The sequence below is a fragment of the Uloborus diversus genome, chromosome 1 (assembly GCF_026930045.1).
Source record: "Uloborus diversus isolate 005 chromosome 1, Udiv.v.3.1, whole genome shotgun sequence".
NCBI classification, from domain to species: domain Eukaryota; kingdom Metazoa; phylum Arthropoda; class Arachnida; order Araneae; family Uloboridae; genus Uloborus; species Uloborus diversus.
The window spans coordinates 125,639,110-125,648,841 of record NC_072731.1 but is presented as its reverse complement, the minus strand read 5'-3'; positions in this window follow the sequence as shown (position 1 = coordinate 125,648,841).

Below are 9,732 nucleotides of genomic sequence, written 5' to 3'. Positions count from 1 at the left end.
GTTAAATGCCGTAAAAAACTATGTTTTCTTCTTCAAAATTTTAAAAGATTCGTACCACCAAGTTTTCTCTGTAATTCCATGGTAATTTTTGTGGACCTTTGTCATGAACAAAAGGTAAAATTCCTCGTAAAGATTAAAAAAATGTGACCTTTCAAACACAATTTTCTTTTAAACTGTCCAAGTCTGATTTAACAAACTTTCCAGTCTTTTCTATTACTATTTAGCAATTTCTATAAATGCAGCATGAAGGAAACAAAGCTTCTAAAGATTAATATTTAAAAAAAAAAAAAAAACTACATTAGATTGACAACTTTTATTAGTAGATTTAATAGCCAAAAAGAAGACATTTCTAAAATATGTTGCGATAAATTTACCGAAGTTTCCGCGGTTAAAAAGATGAACCCTTAGTATAACGAAATCATTTCTGATCTAAACTTCAAATCGAAGCAAAAATGCTCTCATCTCATTTCTCTGCAGCGGTTTTGTTTGCTTTTCCGATTCCTTCGCGCTGTCAATGCCTGAAGGCACTTGAGGGGTGTGTTTCGAACAATGAAAGACATTCCTCACTGACTCCTCTGAAGAACAATATCTCCTCCACACAAATTCCGGTTTGTCCCCTTTTCTGGATGTCGCGTAAATCCTGTCAGTTGTAAAACTAGTTTGCGGCTAAAACGTACAACGAGCATGATGCTTTCGTCACAACCAGGGTGCAACATTTTGCGCCATCTATTGGGTAAAGGAAGTTTTTTTTCATAAAATGGGACAGTCTTAAGGGTGATCGACAAATTCAAAAACGTTCTGGCGCGAAAGCACGAATCCAAAAGATCCAATGAAAAATAATCTAATGTTTTTTTCTTTATTAAGACTATTTCTATAAGCTTGGTTCTCACTAAAAAGTATGGAACAAAATAAGTGTAAATGATTTCTTGATTGCAACACTCAATAATTGCAGCTAATCTTAAAATCTTAATATTAAGGTTAATTCTAAAGCAGACAATAAAATTTAAATTAAAAATTTAGCGAAGAAGAAATATAGGTATAGTAAAAGCTATTCGTACAAATTTGTATAGCGGCCGCATTTTGTGTAAAATTAGCTCCTGATGTATATGTGCCCTATTTTCGTTGAAATTTGATTGATGAAATATAATTTAAAATATATTCGAGAAAATTTTCAGAATTAAAGTATTTATAAACTCTGAAATTAACTTTGGGTGTCATCCACCTGATGGGTGTCACCCAGGGAAAACCACCCCCTCTCAAGAACTTGGATTTAGAAAAAAAAAAAGCTTTTTTTCTCTCAAGTTACAGCTTTCAAAAATTGAAAGCACACGATTTGATCAATATCTATTTGTTAAACATTAAAGGGGGCAAATTGCAGATAATCCTTTTCAAATTTTTTAAAAGGGATTTTTAAGTCATCTCACTTCTTAACTCGTAACTGTTGGAAAATTTGATTTTTAAATTGAATTTCTAAAGTTGTATGCGTCTTGGGTTTACAATAAAAAACAAAATGCGAAATTTTCATGAAAAGGAATCAATATTTCAATCTCTGTTTAGAGGTTTTCCCCCTTCCCCTGAAGGGAGAGAGGGAGTTGAAAAAATACAATTAAAAAAAATCAAAAACATCCGGAGTCGGAGTCGGAGTCGGGCGTTTCAAAATCCAGGAGTCGGAGTCGGCCATTTTCCTTCCGACTCCGCAGCCCTGTATGAAACTACAAAAACAGCAGTTGGTTTATTTCAAAACGTGTTTGGCATACATTTTTTGGCATTTTTTCAACAAAAATGTTTATCCTCTTACTAACAATGCAATGAACATTTTCAACAAAAAATGTATGATTATAAAAAATCAAACCAAAGAGTACAAACGTAATGAAAAAATAATACCAGTAACAAACTAATTGTTTCTTAGAAACAATACTCATTTCGAATCCCAACACTTAAATAAAAATTTCAATAAAAGCTGATTTCATCAAAAAAAAAGAAAAAAAGATTTTAGAATTGAAAAATTAAAGAAAATTTGTGAGAAACCTAATTGTATTTATTAAAATTCAAACCTTTTAAGCAACGAAGGAACTGTAAAAGTCTTATTTTAGAAAAATAACATCGTCTTCCAAAAAAGAATCATTCTTGCACGTTTTTATTTTTCAGAAGTATAAAAGCAATAAACTAGAAAAACTGATGAAGTAGTCAGCGAAACAATAAAACGAAACTGCCGTAACACTCCACAAAAGTTAAATGGAACTAATACTAAAAAAAAACTATGACCTACTGTTTCGCCGATGTACTTTTCAGTTTTAATCATGTCAAATTAATAATTCGAATAAAACAACTAATAACACTAGTCAACACCAACAATGCATTCGGCTCAAAAATATCTATTTCCGAAGTATTTTGCCCCGCTAAACACGAAAATCGCCATAAAAAGTTGAGATCAGCTCTAGTTTTCAAGACACAGAGCCAATCAGGATAGTGAATTCTCACTCAGTGGCGGATACGAGGGGAGGGTCATGCGTGTCATGAGCCCCCCTAAACCGTCGACACAGTATTCGTCCCCATAGTGTTCCAACTCGGTATGCATAAAATGTAAACTACAGTATCTCTTCAATTTATTAAAAGTAAATATTTAAACTACAACTTCGTTTAATCGCTTAAGATATTAATTTGCAACGTTTATACCCAATTCCGTGTCTTATTTCTGGCGATTTGGTGCTTTTTATTGAACCCCAAGTCGTTTCAGAAATTTTTCGTGCCAAAAACCGTACGTTCGTTTATGGGGAGGGGCATTCTTCAGCAAGACCTTCCCTAAAATGGTTTTCTGTATCCGCCCTTGTTCTCACTGATGCTCTTTTTCCCTAATAAATAGAAACAGCCGCCTCCCCCCCCCCCCCCATGGGACTGACTGTCTTCTAAACTTCGACCCTAAGTTGGAATAGAAAATCTCACTACATTAAAACCAGTGATGTAAAATACCCGGGTGTTTATTTTTAAGGGTAAAGCGTCCTGGAAAAAATCATTACATTACTTGTGGAATACACATTGTATAACCAACAATATACAAAGCAATAAATTTTTGCCCAAAAATTGTATTTTGATCACATAATTAAAGAATTAGTGTGTGAAACAACTTGGCAATCTAATATGACATTCACATTAAATGTGTTGATATGCCTAATCAATGTTGATAGCCAAATTTCAGATATAAAGAGCCATTCTACAAAAAGTAAAAAGCCTAAACTGGTTACAAAACGAGCTGATGTGTGCATCACATGACTTCCTTTTACACCAATTTAATGTTATTTCTCTATTATTGCAATTTTAATGTGATTCTCTCTCTAACTCTCTAAATATCACCAACAATGGCTACATTAAAACCAGATTTTAAAAAAAATAGCCAAATTTGTCGCCAAGTTGGCGAAAAAATTTGGCAACAAAACGGCTACCAAAAGACTGGCGATATATCGCCAAGTGTCCGCCAAATTGTAACACCACTTGAGTTTGCATCGAAATTAACAATGAATTCCCCCTAAAAAGGGGCAAAAGTCCCCGTTAGAAACACCCGAATGCAACCAAAAAAGGAGGTGCACAACTAAACCTCACTAGGAGTCTACGTACCAAATTTCAACTTTCTAGGACATTACGTTCTTGAGTTATGCGACATACATACGCACATACGTACATACAGACGTCACGAGAAAACTCGTTGTAATTAACTCGGGAAACTTCAAAATGGATATTTCGAGCGTCTATACGTTCTTAGGTACATATGTACGTGTGGTCGGGTCGAAAAAAAAAACTCAGCATTCATTTGGGGGTGAGCAAAATGGAAATTAAGGCCGATTTTTGAGTGAACATTTTTTCGCGAATACAATACTTCCTTTTTTGTAAAAGGAAGTAAAAAAGAGTCACCACTGAGCTGAATATATGTTTTTTTAATCTCATTCTTATAAAATAACAAATCAGGAATGGCTAGGTATATTTGGCAGGAGAACAATTAATTTATAAGAAGCACAAAAAAAAAAAAAAAAAAATCGTCGCCAAGTTGGCGAAAAAACTTGGCGACCAAAAGCTTGGCGATACGTCACCAAGTGTTTACCAAATTATAACACCACTTAAGTTTGCATTGATATTAACAATGATTTCCCCCCAAAAAAGGTGCAAAAGACCCCCTTAGGAACATCCGAAAGCAACCAAAAGGGGAGGTGCACAACTAGACCCCACTACGAGTCTATGTACCAAATTTCAACTTTCTAGGACATACCATTTTTGAGTTATGCGAGATACATACGCACATACGCACATACGCACATACGCACATACGCACATACATACAGACGTCACGAGAAAAGTCGTTGTAATTACCTCGGTGATGGTCAAAATGGATATTTCGCGTGTCTATACATTCTTAGGCACTTTTCCGCATGTGGTCGAATCGAAAAAAAAAACTCAACATTCATTTGGGGGTGAGCAAAATGGAAATTAAGGGCGATTTTTGAGTGAAAATTTTTTCGCGAATACAATACTTCCTTTTTTGTAAAAGGAAGTAAAAAAACAAACTTCATCTCCAATTATGACATTGAAAAGGAAGATTCTTTGGTTCACGATATGTTTCTTTCATAATTTCACCAAGACTTTCAATAAAAAATATTATTAACTGTGTAATACATATGTATGTATCAGTTTTACCAATTTTTTCATATTTAGATTTTTTTTTAATTCCCATTCATTTTTTGCAAAATACCCAGTTTTTGGGTAATTAGTGAAGGGGATCGGGTACATCCCCCCCCCAGGGTAAATAAATATTTTTTAGGTATTTACCAGAGGCCTGGGTAAATACCTAAAAAATATTTACCTACCCTGGGGGGGGGGGTATTTACCCGATCCCCTTCACTAATTAAAACCGAAATGGACTTCAAAAATTTAAATTCTGGAAAGAGTAATACCCAAAATCTAGTAGATCCACCCATGTCTGCTTTCACCCAAGCTCATTCTGCTGGGCATAATGAAGAACCTCGTGAAAGCTGCGAACAAAGACAATTTTCCAATACCCTAGACAGAAATTTCCAAGATATATTGAAATGAAACTAAGGTTAAGGAGAGATTTTTTAATGGTCCTTTAAATACGTGCAATTAAGAAAACTACTGTTTTTGAAAAAAAAAATGAGGGGAGAAAAAAACGCTTAGGAAGCCTTCAAGGGTTATATTACAAGTATATTTCTAAGCAGCAGAGAAAATGAGAACTAAAAATAGTTGATCAAACAATCCCTACAGAAGTTCTGTGAGAATTGATGAATGATGTGTCTCTGAAACTCTATTTTATTCACTTTTTCCACGATATTTTGCTGAAAAGCTAAAGCTATGAGCAATGAGCATGAGAAAAGATTTCACTAAGATATCTTTACAATGGAACACAAATATCATGGTCACTGGGCTGAGTTAATGCTCACCAAATGCTGCTGAAAAATTACAAGAGATGGTCCTTCTTTGACGTACAAAAAGCGATCGAAAATGAAGCGTTATCAGCAATAAGCCAAAAACAACCACTGCTTTCCGAAAAATAAGCATTGTTTAATAAAACAGGACCCATTTAATAACATTTATGGCACAGGATTTTTTTTTTTTTTAACAGTACCTTTGAATCAATGTGTGGTTGCTCTGCATCTTTCCCCAGTCGGCTTTTATGTATCTTGAAAACAAGAGCTAAATAAAAAAAAATCCACTACCATATTCGTTTTTTTCGACCCAAAAGTAGTAGGAATGGACTATTTAAAACCTGGATGCAGAAAAAAGTTACTTTTTGTTGACTAGTGTCATGTGTGAATATATTCTTTGTCAAATAAGTTCTTTTCGAGTTCTTCCATACATGCACCTTTATTTTAGAGTGAGTGTTAGTATGAGTGGCAATCTGTAAACTAAGACAAAATAATCAGTCTTTGACTTTTTGTTACACTCATTTTTCTCTTTTCTCAAAATTTGTTTCATTTTTATATGTGCTCATTATTCAAATTTTTGCAAATTTGCACACAAAAAAGCATTTTAATAAACAAATTTCATGTTCAAAAGCGCTGAATTAAAATGATAGATAACACTACCTCGTTACATCGCGCATTCGGATACATCGCGCTTTTCCATTGTTTCATGAAAAAATATCTTTCCAAAAAAGAAAAAAAAAAGTTTTATTCCTCAGAAAAAGCATTTTCTCCTTTTTTTTTATGAGTGAACAAAACTGGCATGTTTTTCATACACTTAAATCGTTGCAGCTTAAGATGAAACGTCCGATTGGTACTCCACCATAAAACAATATAAATATTATATGATTAAGGCTAATTCCGTGCCTGAAAAGAGCGTTCAACTTAGACAGGTGGTCGACTTACAAGGGTGGTCAACTTCACAGGTTTTACTTACAACAAATTATTTTATATTTTATTTTCAAAGAACAATTGGGAGTCTAATTTTCTTTCTTTTTTTTAAAAAAAAAGTCGTCATAATATGGTAAAAAAATTAATCGTGTTGTAGATGCACAATGTCATTGATTTGTACGTTAATTGAATCGTTATTTTTTTACTTCGGTTATATCGCGTTTTCGGATACATAGCGCTTTTTTGTTGTCTCCAGAAAAGCGCGATATAACGAGTAGTTACGAAAAGACGCTTGAACTGTTCAATTATATTTCTAAGCAAAGTTTTTAATCATAGAAGTAGCACCACCATTTCATTGAACACAATTTTACTTTCACTAACGTAGAAGGGGGTGACTATGGTACAGTTTTAGTACATTTCTGACTGTAATTACTCAACATTCATTCGATAAAAAAAAATAAGTAACGTTATTATTATAATTTAGACCTTGATTTTCGATTCCCATCCTGAAATAATTTGGAACTTTACCCGCACAACCTCCAGAGCAGTTTTTCTTTGTACTATTCTCACCCTCTCATTGCGGGTGAAAACGGTACAGCATATATTTCAACGTTTTCATACAGGTTTTGGTGGTTTGTACCATACTCTACCTCTCTTATATTTTAGAGTTGTAGATGTAAGTTATGCTGAAAATTGAATTTTGGAGAATCAAGTACATCATAAAATCAAGATAAAACAAAGGCTTTATTTTCTTCATAATTTTTGAAGATGGATACCAAATCTCATCATCTTTTTCAGGCCACTGCCAAAATTTACCTCGCTTCAACAATGTTGAAACTTCTAACTCACTTGCATCTACACCCATGGTTTTTCCTGGGTACTTTTTCCCCTGATAACCCAACTTACCCTCCAACATTTCGACTAATTGCTGTACCACACTCACCCTCCAAATTGTAAACTTGACACATTTGTAACTATAGCAACATCAAAATATTTTATTTTGAAATGAAAATTGGAGGTACCTCTCTTTATGTGATACTAGTAGACCCGTGCGGAACTCCGCACTATGCTTCGAATCGTTTCATTAGGCATTTCGCTTTTTAAAAATTTCAAAGGAAGAACATTATGAAGAAGAAACGAAAAAAAAGTAAGCGCAGTTGAACTGAGTCCGTTTTTTAAGAGTAATTTTTCGAACGTAGACAAAATATATTTTTTTTTTCAGCAGAAAGCAGAGGAGTAGAAAATGATTTCTTGCTAATGAAGTTGATAATAATTTTAATGCTTTATATCGTATTTGCGCGAATAAAAAATTAAAGGTTTACTGGGTGAAACTCGTAGTTTTAATTTGGCGTAGTATTTTTTCATTTGTACAAAAGGTTGAACACTGCTATTAGAAACATCTACATTTCAGCATACAATGAAAATGTTTTTCTGCACAAAAAGGATTTCCTATAGGTAAATCTAATACTTTTTATGCTTATATTATGCTGAGTGATCTGGATGTAGTCAGAGCTTAAAAAAAGGAAGAACACCCTTCGATTAACAGTCAACTTATCTGAATAATAACTGTAGCTTGCATAAAGGTGTAGAAACACCAAGTAGCATTCCCACTGCATTTATTTTATTACGTTTGTATGTTATGAGTACATGTAATGCGTAATACTAATATACATTTGATATTATTTCGGACAGCCCAAGCTTGCCCGAAGTTCAGATAGTTTATAGTCGAACGCTCTACCGAAAAAAACTTATCAATTTACCCAAACAACTAATTCCAGTGCTTTTAAGCTTTATTAAAATATGAACACACACACACACACAAGCTTTTTTTTTTTTTGCCGAAAGCGACGTAAAAAATTAGAAAACTGCATTAGAACTTTGCAGAAAAAAAAAAAAAGGGAAAAGAACTACAGGCAGCATCAAGGTTTTCAAACAGCAAGGTGCGTTTCCGAAAACTTGATTTTTCGACCGTAAGTCTATTTTTCGTCATTAGTCAGCCTGATAAGTTTTAAAATGAGAAGGGAATAATTTATAAGATAAGATATTGAAGAGAAATGTTTTTATTTTTGAAAATTTTTACAATTCGTTACCGCAGGCTGCTTGAACCGTTATAACTTAGATGGCAGCACGCGTTCATCATTTAACAAAACGGTTAAAATACAAAATAAATTGAACTATGCTCTATTTTAAGCATAGCTTTTCGAATGTAGTAAAAATGTGATAAGCTATTTTTTTTTTTTTTTTTTGCAAAAAGAAGAAAAAATATATATTTTACCCTTCAAATTGAGGTAGTATTTTTTTTATTTGTACAAAGAGTCAAAAACTCATTAGAAGAATATATATTTCAATATACGATTTATTATTTTTTTCTGAACAAAAAATAATTCTATATTGTAGTCTGAAATCTTAAACCTGTTACTTATATTTTCGCTTACATTATGCTTTAATTTTCTTACCAGAACCAAAGCTTTAAAAAAGAAAAAAAAACGCACAATTCCGAAGCAATTGAGCACAAAGTCACATCAAGTTTTCATAACAGCAAGGAGCGTTTCCTTCTCATTTGTTCTATTCCCTCATATTTGTTATTGACTTAATTACGTGTTCATGCAATGCGCAATATTTCTCCAATTTTTTGATGCAGATTGTCCGGACGTGGGCCCGAACACTCATTCTCCAGGTTACGAGGAAAACGCTCTGCCGATCAAGCTATTCAGCTCTGTCGGTCATAGTGCAAGTTAAGGTTATAAGTTTAACCGAAAACCTCATTCTGGTTCTTTAAAACAGGTTTTTCGGCTGAAAAAAAAAACTATTTTCAGAACGTGTGTCTATTTTTCGTCAGTAGCCAGCACCATAAGCTTTAAAATAAGGTGTAAATGAAAGAAATCGATCAAGAATTGAGGAAAATCTGGCGTAGAAACCAAAAACAGGCTACAGAAATAATATATAAGGATGAAAGCGAAAGGTTGATTGGCTGAGTTGAAAGGAAGCGAAAGTTGAAGGCTGAAGCGAAATTGTGATTCTCTTTGCACTTTAAGTCCAACATAAAATTCCGAGCTACCAACAAACACGTAGCACCAATTGTTCAGCACAAATAAATTCACAATCACCGGGTTATTCGTCTGGCGGGTCGTTTTGACAGTGATAACCTCTCACTACCAGAAAAGGTTGCACAATAGTTCCTATTCAAACTGGGCTAGCCCAGAGTGCACTACGAACACTTATTACGTCAAAACTGGGGTTTGTATCATTCTCACCCGCTTTTACGGTACTTTACTAACAAAAAAAAAAAACCTCAAATTTTAGGGCACTTACCTTTTTTTTTTTTTTTTTTTTTTGAGTATTTTTAAAATTTCTAGTATTGTTAAAGAATCCATAA